The following is a 16,625-nucleotide window of genomic DNA, read 5'->3' as shown; positions in this document are numbered from 1 at the left end:
TTTTTAATCAACTCAACTTTTAGAGTTGTTTTCGATCCCAGAGTGAGTCTGTTACCAATACTGCACCATAGTTGCTGTACCTTCTTTATTTGAATTAGATTGTAAGCCGCCTTGAGAATGAATGAAATGCTGTCTTAAAAATCTCCTTAAGTTTAGTACATTGGTAAGCATATTGCATATTTTATTGATGTATAAAAAGGAATGTAATTCTTTTGCTTTTTCTCTCAATCATTAAAACCCCAATGCTGCACAAAGGATAACAGAATGGAAAAAATTAATGTTTTGCAGTTGGAAATCGTTGGATGCTTTATCAACATTTTATATTGCAAAGTGTGTGCCTTAGCCAAGTTATTTAAAGGACTCTGCACAAATAGATGATAACATTTTGCAATGGTTGCATGAAAATTGAATGATATAACACATAGTAAGTGCTCTTAGATATTCAGTTGATTTCTTTGACTCTCCACTCAGCTTACTAACACACATTTTGACTGCAGTGGCCATGGCAGCATTAACTTTTTCTAAATAACAAAAACAGCAATTTAGGTACTTGTACAAAGTTTTAGTTTTATAGATTTAGTAATAGCAGTGACCCAAATGACAGGGAAGCTGGTACTTAAATGGAATCTTCCAGTGCCACTTTAATTTTAGTGATGCACTCCAGGGAATTGGGAATAAACCTGAAAGCACAACCTAGCAGAAAAGGAGTAGTCTCCTTTTTGCCTCAGACTTAGTGAGGAATTTAGCCTTGTGAAAAATAGAGCTAAAGTTCAAAAACTAACTTAAGCCTGTGCATGGTACCATTTTTTCTCCTTGAATCAAAGGGCTCTATGTCAAAAAGGAGAAATGCTCTTGAGAGCTGCCCCCACACAGCTGAGTTCAGCTTCTTTTGATCCAGCAAGGAGACATTATAACCTCAGAAAGACTAAGGCTGAATGGAGAGTCCCAAAGACCTGAGTGTCGGTCAAGACTGTCATCTAAATAGACACAGTTCTTACCCATCAGCTTACGCAGCAGATAGGTATTACATCTGGGAGGTGAAGGCTTGCTACTCATCTTCTCTCTGAAACCAGTTTTATTTCCTTTATGTAATTTATCATTAACTTCTCCACATTGATACATTTGAAAACATGCTTCCCCTTGAGCTATTAAAACAGAATCTTCAGGGCTTTAAACATGGTTTTGTTCTTGTGAATATAATCTTAGGAATTATGTAAATATAGCACTTGAAAAAAGCTAAAATTGTGTATATGAGAAATAAAGTATTATGGAGGCATTTATATCTCTCCCTTTGTGGATTATAGTTAAATTTGAGGCTAGGATAGAAAAAAATGTAAATAAACCTATTCCACACCAAGTAAGGACATAAAATGGTCAGTAGCATAGTTGAGATTCTCCAAATTAGATTAGTGCAGGGAGTATTAAAGTTTAATTGAAATGTTGATATTAAAATTTTCCCAAATAAAAAAGAAATAGTATTAGGGAAAGTGAGGGAAAAAACAACCATTGCTTGGGAAATATTTCTTAGTCTTCATGATCCTCTATAGCAGATTAAAGTCTCCCTAAAATGAGTTTAATTTTCTACTAGTCATAAATCTAAATGACCCAAACAACCTGCGACACTCACAGTAAACTTTGAATAAATGTAGTTGATTGGTGGGTGCTTTCTCTCTGTTCTTCTGGAAGAAGCACTGGGAGGAGACTTATAGCCTAGCTTTCCTACCTTCACATTTTCTAGCTTCTAACATGGAATTTCTATTTTCTGGTATTCTCAAAGCTACCTACCTTACAACAAGGAGAATCATGAATGGAAAACCTCCATTTATTTTTTGTCTCCACACAAAGACCCCTAAGTTTCTTTGCACTGACTCTGGAATATCATCCAGAGTGATATCCATTCATTCTTCTAGTGAATACCACCAAAAGATTCAGTAAGCAGTCGATATTGGAAATATGTACCCGGTATCAATTAAAATGGAAAAAACATTAATTGCACTGTTAAAGATGTTATAGTAGTATGGACCTTACTTCCTGTAGTAGAATCATACAAGTTCTGGAAAAATGGGTTCTTGACGCAATGACTTGGTCATTTAGTTTGTTTTATTGTTTCTGTGCATTTTTAGGTATTAAAGTTTGCCAAATCTTCAACTTAGGAAAAATATGCAGTGATTGTATTTTATAGTTGTGAAGTACAGTTGATACTTGAATGAGAGTTTGAACTGTGTGAGCCTACCTCTACCTGAATTTTTTTTTTAATAATAAATACTACAGTACTATGAGGTCTGATTGAGTTTGAGGATGCAGAACCTCGGATAGCTAGGAACTGTGTAGAGGGAGGACTGACAACAAATTAAATGTGGATTTTCAATAGCATGGAGGGCGGTGCCCCAACCCCCTCATTATTCAAGGGTCAATTGTATTTCAAGTATAGAGAAAAATAAAGAAATAACATAGTAAAAATACAAGAACCCATTATAAACTTTTGCTAACTCATATAAGCATGCCAAATTTATTTTAGTATTTCTTTTACACTTTTAAAGCAATGTGATACTACAGATATAGTTTAAACTCCTGTGCACTCATTTCTGAACCCTTTTCTCTTCCTCCCTCTATTGAAATAACCATCATCCTCTCACAACTAACTCATATTGAGCATGGATGTCTACTTGTGAGCAGCAGTGGGAACCACACTGGTGGGGAGTCCACTGACTGAAGACACGCCATGTGTAGCAGAAACGGACACTATTAATTCACATTCAAATTGGTAAAGTACATTTTTGTTTAGAGAATATCTTTTTCTATCATCACAGTCATAGAAAATAAGGCAAGGTAGGAATCCATTTTTTATTTTAATTACCCATTTTAGAGGAAAATAGGTTAGTCTTGGGTATTGGAAAGCTTTTAAAAAATCAAAGTTAATATTACCTCAAGATGATTTTGTGATTCACAAACGTAGCAGAGACACAAAGCAGTATGTAGACGCTTAACCCACAGACTCCTAGGACCAGGCTCTCGGAAGCAGGCTCCAGATCAGGAAACAAGCACAGGTGGCTGGGGGTCAAGGCTGTGTGTTAACAAGGACCAGACTGGCTCCCACAGGGCCTGCAGTCATATCCATGGCATTCATCTGAGGCGAGATACACTTACAAACAGCAATTTTTAAAGCTTTGAGGGCTAAACCTGATTGCACCTGGTATTGAGCTGCTGCCTAGAGCACGGGAAGGAAGGGAAACAGAAGCATATTGGGACCTAGACCAAGCTGCCCACTGACTCAGCAACTCAATCTGTGGGAACCTCAGGGAAAAAAGGCCCAGGCATTCATTTTAAGGCTTGTTTCTGAAGTAGATACCTGTGAGCTGTTTAGAGACAACTGTAAAACCAGACTCAGCCGTTGGAACTCAGGAGAGGGAAACAAATAAACACATATAAAAAGCAAAAATGACCACCACAACCTTAAACTTTCTAAGAAATTCCCCAGAAACGTAAGCTGGAAAATTAAAATTCCAAAGCATGAGAGGAAATCAGCTCCATGACAGAGTCACAGATTCGACATGTATGTTTCCTTCTTGAATGCTGAATGGTCAGACATTACCTTCTCAAATAGAGTCTCTCCCTTATTCCCTACACCTTCCACTTCTGAAACTTATATTCGGGGTATGCTGAAACTTCTGAATCTTTCCCTGGTGTTTTCTTCCCTTATCTTTCAGGTTTTTTACCTATTTTCTGTATATCCCTTTTGAGTCCTCTGGGTCAGTTCCTTAGTACAGTGTTCTAATTATTTTATTTTGTCTGTGGCTTTGGCCAAATTAGCACGCATCCCGTAATCTAATGTTGCTTATTTTCATTTCCAAAATTGACAATTGACTTTAAAAGAATCCACATCTAGTTTTGATCCATATGTGTCTGGTTACCACAATGAGAAGCCTGCACACCGCAAGGAAGAGTAGCCCCTGCTCACTGCACCTAGAGAAAGCCCGCGCATAGCAGTGAAGACCCAACACAACCAATAAATAAACTGATTAAAAAATATATATAGCTGGTCTAGCAATATTAATGAGACAAAATTTATGAGAAAAAAACATTATTAGGATTGGAGAGGAATTTTACAAAATAATGAAAGGAAAAAATATACTACAGTTCAGAACTTGCACAAAATTCACATTTTTCTCCTGGATTTATATATCAAAAGCAAATGATCTACAAATACAATCTCAATGGAACACATAAATATATCTTTCAAAAAGCTAAGGATCAGGCACATGAAATTAGTAAACATTTAAACTACTTGGATGATATAGATTGATTAATTTGATATGGTAGATCTAAAAATGTTTACAGATCTTTTTTAAAATTTTTTTATTTTTTTAAATATTTATTTATCTTGGCTGTGTTGGGTCTTCATTGCTGCTCACGGACTTTCTCTAGCTGTGGCGAGCGGGGGCTACTCTTCATTGCGGTGCAGGGACTTCTCGTTGCTGTGGCTTCTCTTGTTGCGGAGCACGGGATCTAGGCACGCGGACTTCAGTATTTGCGGCCTATGGGCTCAACAGTTGTGGCTCACAGGCTGTAGAGCGCAGGCTCAGTTGTGGTGCACAAACTTAGTTGCTCCGCGGCGTGTGGGATCTTCCCAGACAAGGGCTCGAACCTGTGTCCCCTGCATTGGCAGGCAGATTCTTAACCACTGCTCCACCAGGGAAGCCCTACAGATTCTTTTTAAGCAAAAACAGAAAACTTACAAAAATTGACAATGTGACAATTATAGACCATATACACGTAATTCACCACATTGAGAGACTATTGACAGACGGACAGCCATGACCGTATTTCAGATATAGGTAAAGTATTTGAGTAAATTCAACATATTTTAACCAAATATTGCTTTAGCATCAATTCAACACGGCTTGTTTTTTCAACATATTTTAAACAAACATTTCTTTAGCATAATTTATCCATTATGATGGGTACTTTTCCAGGCACAGGGGATGCTTTGATAAATAAAACAGAAAATCCCTGCCCTCATGGATCCTACATTACAGTGGTTAAAACAAAAACAAAACCATATGCATGTATAATGTTGGTGGGTAGCAATAAGTTCTATGTAGAAAAACAAAAGAGTAAAGAACTATGGCTGTGTGCATTTTGCATGAATGTGTGTACTGCTTTAGATATTTTAGTTGGTGTGGTCAAGGACTGCCTTTTTTTTTTTTTTTTTTTTATTATTTTATTTTATTTTTTTTGGGGGTACACCAGGTTCAATCAACTGTTTTTATACACATATCCCCATATTCCCTCCCTTCCTTGACGCCCCCCCCTCGATTCCCCCCCACCCTCCCTGCCCCAGTCCTCTAAGGCATCTTCCATCCTCGAGTTGGACTCCCTTTGTTATACAACAACTTCCCACTGACTATTTTACAGTTGGTAGTATATATATGTCTGTACTACTCTCCCGCTTCTTCTCAGTTTCCCCTTCACCCCCCACCCCCTCCCATACCTCGAGTTCTCCAGTCCATTCTCTGTATCTGCTTCCCTGTTCTTGTCACTGAGTTCATCAGTACCATTTTTAGATTCCGTATATGTGAGTTAGCATACAATATTTGTCTTTCTCTTTCTGACTTACTTCACTCTGTATGACAGATTGTAGTTCTATCCACCTCATTACATATAGCTCCATCTCATCCCTTTTTATAGCTGAGTAATATTCCATTGTATATATATGCCACATCTTCTGTATCCATTCATTTGTTGATGGGCATTTAGGTTGCTTCCATGTCCTGGCTATTGTAAAGAGTGCTGCAATAAACATTATGGTACAAGTTTCTTTTGGGATTATGGTTTTCTTTGGGTATATGCCCAGGATTGGGATTACTGGATCATATGGTAGTTCTATTTGTAGTTTCTTAATGAACCTCCAAATTGTTTTCCATAGTGGCTGTACCAACTTACAGTCCCACCAACAGTGCAGAAGAGTTCCCTTTTCTCCACACCCTCTCCAACATTTGTTGTTTCCAGACTTTGTGATGATGGCCATTCTGATTGGTGTGAGGTGATACCTCATTGTGGCTTTGACTTGCATTTCTCTGATGATGAGTGATGTGGAGCATCTTTTCATGTGTTTGTTGGCCATCTGTATGTCTTCTTTGGAGAAATGTCTATTTAGGTCTTCTGCCCATTTGTGGATTGGGTTATTTGCTTTTTTGGTATGAAGCTGCATGAGCTGCTTGTATATTTTGGAGGTTAATCCTTTGTCCGTTGTTTCATAGGCAATTATTTTTTCCCATTCTGAGGGTTGCCTTTTAGTCTTGTTTATGGTTTCTTTTGCTGTGCAAAAGCTTTTCAGTTTCATGAGGTCCCATTCGTTTATTCTTGATTTTATTTCCATGATTCTAGGAGGTGGGTCAAAAAGGATGTTGCTTTGATGTATGTCAAAGAGTGTTCTGCCTATGTTTTCCTCTAGGAGTTTGATAGTGTCTGGCCTTACATGTAGGTCTTTAATCCATTTGGAGTTTATTTTTGTGTATGGTGTTAGGAAGTGTTCGAATTTCATTCTTTTACATGTTGCTGTCCAATTTTCCCAGCACCACTTATTGAAGAGGCTGTCTTTTTTCCATTGTATACTCGTGCCTCCTTTGTCAAAGATAAGGTGCCCATATGTGTTTGGGCTTACTTCTGAGTTCTCTATTCTGTTCCATTGATCTTCCTTTCTATTTTTGTGCCAGTACCATACTGTCTTGATCACTATGGCCTTGTAGTATAGTTTGAAGTCAGGAAGCCTGATTCCACCCACTCCATTTTTCCTTCTCAAGATTGCTTTGGCTATTCGGGGTCTTTTGCGTTTCCATACAAATCGTAAGATTTCTTGCTCTAGTTCTGTGAAAAATGCCATTGGTAATCTGATCGGGATTGCATTAAATCTGTAAATTGCTTTGGGTAGTACAGTCATTTTCACAATGTTGATTCTTCCAATCCAGGAACATGGTATATCCCTCCATCTGTTTATGTCATCTTTGATTTCTTTCATCAATGTCTTAAAGTTTTCTGCATACAGATCTTTTGCCTCCTTAGGCAGGTTTATTCCTAGGTATTTGATTCTTTTGGTTGCAATGGTGAATGGGAGAGTTTCCTTAATTTCTCTTTCTGCTCTTCCGTTGTTAGTGTATAGGAATGCAAGAGATTTCTGTGCATTAATTTTGTATCCTGCTACTTTACTAAACTCATCAATTAGTGCTAGCAGTTTTCTGGTAGAGTCTTTAGGGTTTTCTATATATAGTATCATGTCATCTGCAAAGAGTGATAATTTTACTTCTTCTTTTCCTATTTGGATTCCTTTAATTTCTTTTTCTTCTCTGATTGCTGTGGCTAACACTTCCAAAACTATGTTGAATAACAGTGGTGAGAGTGGACACCCTTGTCTTGTTCCTGTTCTTAGAGGGAATTCTTCCAGTTTTTCTCCATTGAGAACAATGTTGGCTTTTTGTTTGTCATATATGGCTTTTATGATGTTGAGGTAATTTCCTTCTATGCCCATTTTCTGGAGAGCTTTTATCATAAATGGATGTTGAACTTTGTCAAAAGCTTTTTCTGCATCTATTGAAATGATCATATGGTTTTTATCCTTCAATTTGTTGATATGATGTATCACGTTGATTGATTTGCGTATATTGAAGAATCCTTGCATCCCAGGGATAAACCCCACTTGATCGTGGTGTATGATTTTTTTAATGTGCTGTTGCAGTCTGTTAGCTAGTATTTTGTTGAGGATTTTTGCATCTATATTCATCAGTGATATTGGTCTGTAGTTTTCTTTTTTTGTGACATCTTTGCCTGGTTTTGGTATCAGGGTGATGGTAGCCTCATAGAATGAGTTTGGGAGTGTTCCGCCTTCTGCAATATTTTGGAAGAGTTTGAGAAGGATAGGTGTTAACTCTTCTCGAAATGTTTGATAGAATTCGCCTGTGAATCCATCTGGTCCTGGGCTTTTGTGTGTTGGGAGATTTTTAATCACTGCCTCAATTTCTGTACTTGTGATTGGTCTGTTCATGGTTTCTATTTCTTCCTGGTTCAGTCTTGGAAGATTGTATTTTTCTAAGAATGTATCCATTTCTTCCAGGTTATCCAATTGATTGGCATATAGTTGCTTGTAGTAGTCTCTCATGATGTTTTGTATTTCTGAGGTGTCCGTTGTGACTTCTCCTTTTTCATTTCTAATTCTGTTGATTTGCATCTTCTCTCTTTTTTTCTTGATGAGTCTGGCTAATGGTTTATCAATTTTGTTAATCTTCTCAAAGAACCAGCTTTTAGTTTTATTTATTTTTCTTATGGTTTCTTTCCTTTCTTTTTCATTTATTTCTGCTCTGATCTTTACGATTTCTTTCCTTCTGCTCACTTTGGGGTTTCTTTGTTCTTCTTTCTCTAGTTGTTTGAGGTGTAAGGTTAGGTTGTTTATTCGATCATTTTCTTGTTTCTTAAGGTAGGACTGTATTGCTATAAACTTCCCTCTTAGAACTGTTTTTGCTGTGTCCCATAGGTTTTGGGTTGTTGTGTTTTCGTTGTCATTTGTTTCTAGATACTTTTTGATTTCCTCTTTGATTTCTGTAGTGATTCCTTGGTTGTTTAAGAGTGAATTGTTTAGCCTCCATGTGTTTGTATTTTTTGCAGTTTTTTTCCTGTAATTGATATCTAGTCTCATGGCGTTGTGGTCTGAGAAGATGCTTGATATGATTTCAATTTTCTTGAATTTGCTGAGGTTTGATTTGTGACCCAAGATGTGATCTATCCTGGAAAATGTTCCGTGTGCACTTGAGAAGAAAGTGTAGTCTGTCGTTTTTGGATGGAATGTCCTATAAATATCAATGAAGTCGAGATGGTCTAATGTGTCATTTAAAGCTTGTGTGTCTTTATTTATTTTCTGTTTGGATGATCTGTCCATTGATGTAAGTGGGGTGTTCAAGTCTCCCACTATAATTGTGTTACTGTCGATGTCCCCTTTTATAGCTGTTAGCATTTGCCTTATGTATTGAGGTGCTCCTATATTGGGGGCATAGATATTTACTATTGTGATATGTTCTTCTTGGATGGATCCCTTGATCATTATGTAGTGCCCTTCCTTGTCTCTTTTGATAGTCTTTACTTTCAAGTCTAATTTGTCTGATATGAGTATTGCTACTCCAGCTTTCTTTTGACTTCCATTTGCATGGAATATCTTTTTCCATCCCTTCACTTTCAGTCTATATGTATCCCTTGGTCTGAAGTGGGTTTCTTGTAGGCAGCATATAGAAGGGTCTTGTTTTTGTATCCATTCAGCCAGTCTGTGTCTTTTGGTTGGAGCATTTAATCCATTTACATTTAAAGTGATTATTGACATGTGTGTTCCAATTACCATTTTCTTAATTGTTTTGGGTTTGTATTTGTAGGTGTTTTCCTTTTCTTGTGTTTCCTACTTAGAGAAGTTCCTTTAGCACTTGTTGTAAGGCTGGTTTGGTGGTGCTGAATTCTCTTAACTTTTGCTTGTCTGGAAAGCTTTTGATTTCTCCCTCAAATCTGAATGAGATTCTTGCTGGGTAAAGTATTCTTGGCTGTAGGTTTCTCTCTTTCAGGACTTTCAGTATATCCTGCCATTCCCTTCTGGCCTGCAGAGTTTCTGTAGAAAGGTCAGCTGTTATCCTGATGGGTTTTCCCTTATATGTTGTTTGTTGCTTTTCTCTTGCTGCTTTTAATATTTTTTCTTTGTGTTGAATTGTCCTTAGTTTGATTAATATGTGTCTTGGTGTATTTCTCCTTGGGTTTATTCTGTATGGGACTCTCTGTGCTTCTTGGACTTGGTTCATTATTTCCTTTCCCATGTTGGGGAAGTTTTCCACTAGAACCTCTTCAAATATTTTCACAGACCCTTTCTTGTTTTCTTCTTCTTCTGGGATGCCTATAATTCGAATGTTGGTACGTTTAAGGTTATCACTGAGGTCTCTGAGGCTGTCTTCTAGTCTTTTTATTTTTTTATCTTTTTCCTGCTCTGTGGCGTTTATTTCTTCCATTCTATCTTCCAACTCACTTATTCGTTCTTCTGCCTCAGTCATTCTGCTGGTTATAGCATCTAGAGTATTTTTAATTTCAGTTATTTTGTTATCCATTGCTGTTTGTTTTTCTGAGTTCTTATGAACTGTTTCTTGTACTTTCTCTAATTTGTTATCGAGATTTTGTATCATTTTTACTATCATTACTCTAAATTCCTTTTCAGGCATTTTTCCTGTTTCCTCCTCATTTATTTGGTCTTGTGGGTTTTTTTCCTGCTCCTTTGCCTGCATGGTGTTTCTTTGTTTCCTCATGGTTGTCCAAGCTTTTGGGGTTGCTTGTCCTGGTGATAGAGGTGTTTATAGAAGACTGTCCAAGCCTCAGAGTAATGTCCAAGTATTGGATTAGACGAATATTCAGTCGGCTATGTCAGGTTCTCCGCAGCCCTTTCTGGTGTCCGAGGCCGTCTGCTGGTGTTCAGCTGGTTCTCTGTGGGAATGACTGCGTCCTTCCGTGCATTCCCAATGCATCTGTGGAGAGGGATGCACTCCACGTCTCTCTACTTCGCCGCCATCTTTTTCTCTCCAAGGACTGCCTTTTTGAAGAGAGAGCATTTGGTTGACACCTGAATGAGCAGAGGAAATAATCCATGAGAAAATCTCAGGGATGAGGGTTTCAGGCAAAGGAAACATCAAGCACAAAAACTTTAAAGTTGGAAAAGCTTGATATGCTCAAGGAATATCGAAGAAAGCAATGTGTCTGAGGCAGGTTGAGAGACATAGAGTGTAGTAGGAGATGAGGTCAGATCACATGGAATCTTATAGGTTATAAGGATTTAGATTGAATTCTGAATCTGATGCAAAGCCAATGGAGAAATTTGAGCACAGCTGTGACATCAAATAATTTACATTTTTCAAAGGTCATTCATTCTGCCTAATGGTCAAATGGACTCCTGGGGCAAAAGGAAGAATTAAGGGAGGTATTGTAGTCCAGAGGAGAGATGGCCATGGCTTGTTTGAGTTAGTATGAGCTGGGGAGTTGAAAGTGCCTGATTATATTATGGTTTTAAAATTAGGAATCATTGGATTTGCCAATAACTTGGATATGAGAAATGTAGGAAAGAGAGAAGTTTGGAGTCACTCCTAAGTTTGGAACTGTGTGAATGATGGTGCCATTAGTTGAGATGGGGAAGTTAGGAAAGGAGCAGATTTAGGGAGGAAATAAGACAAATTTAGGCACATTAAGTTTGAGGTGACTATTAAATGTCAAACAAGAGATGCTGAGTAAGAAATTTGTTTTAACTGCTAGAAAACAAAGACTAAGCAGGGATTTTCCTTACCTTACAAATGGCAGCAGCCAATCAGGCAACATCATATAACTCATAAAATAACATCATTTCTATCAAGGTAGCGATAATTGAGGTGCCTGGTATTACTATTTCCAGTATTGTGCTGGGTGTTCTAGCCAATGTAGCAAGACAAAAAAATTTAAAATGGGGTACTAGTATTAAAAAGGAAAAGACAAAATTATGATCGTTTGTATTATGTTTTTATACATGTAAAAGCCAAGGTAAGTCTCACAAAAAAACTATTAGAGTTAATAATAGTTTAGTACATTTACTAGGTACAGATTGTATAGGTTTCCTATTGCTGCTATAGCAAATTGTCACAAACTTAGTAGTGTAACATTAATTCATTAATTTACAGTTCTGGAGGTGAGACATCTGACGTGGGTCTCTGGAGGGCTACATCCCTTCTGGAAGCTCTAGAGGAGAATCTGTTTCCTTGCCTTTTCTAGCTTCCAGAGGCAACCAGCATTCCTTGGCCCATGTGCTCTCCCTCCATCTTTAAAGCCAGGAGTATCACATCTTCAAATCACATCTGACACTTTTTGTCACCCTCTTTATCTTATAAGGAACCTTGTATTACAGTGGACCTGCTGGGATAATCCAGGACAATCTCACCATCTCACCTTCTCAAGTTCAGCTGAGTATCACCTTAATTTGATATGCAACCTTAATTCCCCTTTGATATCAAACCTTAATTTGATATGCAACCTGAAAAAACCTAACATATTCTCAGGTTCTGAGAATTAAGATGTGGACTGCCTTGGGGTAGGGGGCATGATTCTGTTGACCACAACAATCAAGAAAACAAAAAGTGATTATTATTGCACTATATCAATAATAGTCATTTAAAAATGTAAGACACTTTATATGGGCAGCAAAGATTTTTAGATATCTGGAAACAAATCTAATAAAGTGTAGAGAGTTAAAAAACATTAATGAGATCATGAAATAAGTCCTGAATAAAAAAAAAGATATACTGTATTTATGGTAGATAAGACGCAGTATCATAAATGTTAGCTTTCTCAAATACATCTGTAAATTCAATATAATTCTATACTAGAAAACTGATTCCAAAGATCATACAAAGAAGAAAGATTCAAGAATGGCCAAGACAATTGTGAAAAAGAAGGAGGTAGAGCCTTACCACATATCAATGTTTATTATACCATAATTAAAATAACATGGTTTTGGTGCAGAAAAAAATACATCAGTGGACCAGAATAGGTAATCCCACCCCCCCCAAAAAAAAAATGACCCAAGAACATACAAGAATTTGACATATAACTGGCAGTTCAAATGAAGGAGAATCTATAGGAATCAACATGAATATATTTCAAAAATATAACATTGAGTTAAAAAACAAATTGCTAACTGATACAATAAGAGGCCAACCATTTAATTTTGAAAATACTTTATTTGTGGGTAAAATGTATGTAGCATAAGTCCAGAAATATGAATTGGAATGAAATATGCCAAATTTTTGCCTTTGGGAAATGGTGAAGGGGAGTGGGGCTAGAGTTGTAAAGCCTATAGAAGAGAAGAAAAAAAAAAAAAAACAATGGAAATTTCATTTTCATATGTCAGTATTTTAATTGTTCAGTAAACAGAATATTTGAAGCAAACTGGCAAACTATGAAAATTTGTTTACTCTAGCTGAATGATAGCTAAGATCTGTTAAACTTTGTAATTTTCTATATTTTAAACTAATGGGAAAAAAGAAAACATCATAAATAGTTTTTAAATCTCAGAAACGCGTAATTTACTCTGCCAAAGGCCTTGACAGTATATGTCTTTGAAAGCACACTGTTCACTAAACTTAAAATATCCATGGTAACCATTGCACCATGCTGCAAAAGATCTTTGAACCTATAGTATCTCTAAGAAAATGTGGAGATTTGGGAGTATGGCTGCGATGTGGTAAAGCCAGTGTTTTTTATAAGAAAAGTAGCTTTCCCTTACTGTTAATTTTTTAACGTTTCCTATTTTCAGTGTCTAAAACCAGTGGATATAAAGCAAAATGAAGTCTCTGAGGCAAAGAAATGTAGCATTTAAATAAATAGCTGGAAACACTGTTGTGGGTTGTAGCCTCTACACACATATCAGGTGTTAAAAAGCAACAAGACACGACTTCTGGTTTTTCAATACATGGTTCTATCATAGAAATGACTGGATAATTTATGGAGAATGTAGATGTAAGGTGTGTGTCTAAGAGGTGGAAATGTGAAAATAGAGCTGAGAAATTTTCTTACTTTCAACAGTTTCTCTCAGTTTTTCTTTCTGCTTTGGAAATTCTATCCCCTCTTTCATTTCTTTCTTTAAACATATAGACTCAATTATTCATTCATTTACTCTTCAATGAATTTTTTTGAGTACCGATGTGTCACAAGTTCTGTGCTATGGGTTAAAACAACCAAAAAACAAAACGGAAAACCCATTTGAGGTTATTTACTGTTTTCTCACTCCCAGAGACATATTGAAGTAGTTAATGTTTAATGTCCATGAGGAGATTTTAAATCACTGGGAAGGCTTCCTCTCAAGAATAAACAACCAGCTAACTGAACAAATGAAACTCTGTATCATGTTAAAATGTATTTGTCAGGTAGTGCCCCACTCCTTTCCTGGCAGGTGCTGTGTGGAACCGGACATTTCTTTAACACGCTCTGCTTCCAGCTCATGGCTTGTAATTATGTACTCAAGGTCACTTTCCTTCCAGACACAGAGACCACTGCATCCTGGCCGAGATCTGATTATTCATTTCTATAACTCTACCTCCTTGTATAATGCTTGGTGTACATTAGGCCACAGTAAACACTTGGGGAATAAATGAATGAATAGAAATGTCTTGCTGCATATTTAATATGTCTGTGTTTGCCTCTTTCGACGGAGCCAAGTAATGTGTTTTTAGAGTAAGATTCAAGGCGAATCACTATAAAGTAACAATGCTAAATTGACAGTGTATCAGAAGAGACGCTGACGTTTTAGATTTATTTTTTTATTAATGCTTTTGGGGTTAAATTTTTTAGAATACATGATACTATTTTTACTTGCTCTAACAAAAAGAGAATGTTAGTCTTTAAAAAAATAGGCATAATGTAGTTGGTAACTAAATATATGTGATTATATATAGGTGTACATATATGCGTACACATATGAATGTATGCAGTCTTATGTCTAGGTCAGCATGTGGTGAGAACAGTTCTGTGATGGTCTAGATGGTCCAGCACCCCTTGGTCAGGCTGCAGTAATGGCTACTCTCAGACTGGTTTACTTTGCCATTTTGCATTACCTGAGCACTGTTGTTTTGCACCAACTGTAGCTTTTCCAAAATTACTGCTGTATCTGTTTTCTTTTCTGTCCCAGTTCAGTCTTCCCAGTTTATCAGCACATTCTGCTGGCTCTAGATTCAACTTTGAGTATTTCAGCTTCTCTGCAATTTCCACTGCTAACACCCTGGTCAGATCCTCCACCCTTCCTCCTAGGACTGAAGAGTAACCTCTCATTTGTTCTTCCACCCTTGCTCTTATTGTCTAGTCTTCACTGAAAGCCAACAGTGAGCCTCTGACAAGGTCACACATGGCAGCCTCTTGCTCCAAGCCCTCTACTAGCTTCCTGTCCCCCTTAAACAAAAATGCAAAGACCCCTCCCTGTCCTACAAATCCCTATATCATGTCATCTGACCCTGGCCACCTTTTGACTTCATTTTGGACGTTTTTTTTTGTTGTTGTTGTTGTTGTTTTTTGCCTCTGATACTTTATTTTCCCTGTTCCTTTTGCCTGGAAGTCATTAACTAAAGAAATTTAACTGGCTTGTTCCCATCTTTATTTAAGTCCCACTTTAAGTGGTGCAACTTGAGAGAGGACTTCCCTGATCTCCCTACTAAAATAGGTCACCTTGTCATTCTTTATCCTTTTATTATGCTGTACCATATCTTGTTATGTATATCTGTATGTATGTCTGTCTGTCTGCCCGTCCGTATGTATGTATCTTTCTATCTATCTATCTATCTATCTATCTATCTATCTATCTATCTATCTATCTATCTATCTGCCTGCCTGCTCCCTCCCTCATTTCCTCCCTCCCCACTGACTAGAATTTAGCTAGGGTTCTTGTTTTGACCTCACTGTAACCCCAGGGCACAGGCAGTGCTTGGTATATAGGAGGTGCTTAGTAAAATCATTTCAAATATATTATTTTTTTTTTCCTCTTCCGTGAAGGCTGATGCTGTTCATTTTGCTCCTTGCTTGTGATATCTAGCTGGCATTGTTAGTACCATTTTCTTAAGCACACACTTTATCTCTGCAGCAGATTGCAGGTTTCATAGACAGAAGGAACTTGCCTTCTACCCCTCTGGTGCTCTTGTAATTTTGCTCCTAGTGGTGATAATTGGGTTGTCACTGCCTGCTATTTATAGTTAAATAATAAGCAGAAAATAACAACAAGAAAGAACCCATTATAGCCTGGCATTTTAACCTGCTGTCATGTTATCCTGAAGTGTCCAGGTTGTTTTAGAATTCTGCCAGTCTTATTTGCACTTGATTGTTGCATATTAGCAAAGTAGTTCCTATGTTGGGCAGCTTCTTAGCTCGTGAAACCTGGTATTTTCCCCCTTTTGCAGAATCTCTGCTAGTGTTTTTGCTAATTATTAGACATTTCCAAATTTTGCTTGTAAATTATTTGCCATTAGGAGAACTAAATCTTTAAAAAAATTTTTTTCATCTCCTATCTATCTATCTATCTATCTATCTATCATCTATCTATCTATCTATCTATCTATCATCTATCTATCTATCCATCCTATCTTGGTTGTGCCAGGTCTTAGTTGCAGCACACAGGATCCTCACTGCTGAATCTTTGATTGCAGCATGCAGACTTCTTAGTTGTGACATGTGGATTAGACTCTTAGTTGCGGCATGCCTGTGGATCTAGTTCCCAGACCAGGGATTGAACCTGGGCCCCCTGCATTGGGAGCACGGAGTCTTAACTACTGAACCACCAGGGAAGACCCAGGAGAACTAAATCTTAATATAAAAGACTATGAAGTGCAAAGTGTACAAAGGGCCAGTTTTATGGAAGTAGTGATTAAGAGTGTTGTCGCTGGAGCTGGACATACTCAGTTCTCATCTCAGTTTGTCATATTGTGACTTTTATCAAACTGTTTAAATTTTCTGTGTCCAGATTTCCTAATCTGGAAGTTGCAGATAACAGTTCCTACTCATAGGAGCATGGTAAAGATGAAATGAGTTAATCTATGCAAAACACTCCTAACAGTTCT

Source organism: Hippopotamus amphibius, chromosome 6, assembly GCF_030028045.1.
Source record: "Hippopotamus amphibius kiboko isolate mHipAmp2 chromosome 6, mHipAmp2.hap2, whole genome shotgun sequence".
NCBI lineage: Eukaryota > Metazoa > Chordata > Mammalia > Artiodactyla > Hippopotamidae > Hippopotamus > Hippopotamus amphibius.
The sequence above is the reverse complement of the archived record's forward strand: the minus strand, read 5'-3'. Positions refer to the sequence as shown.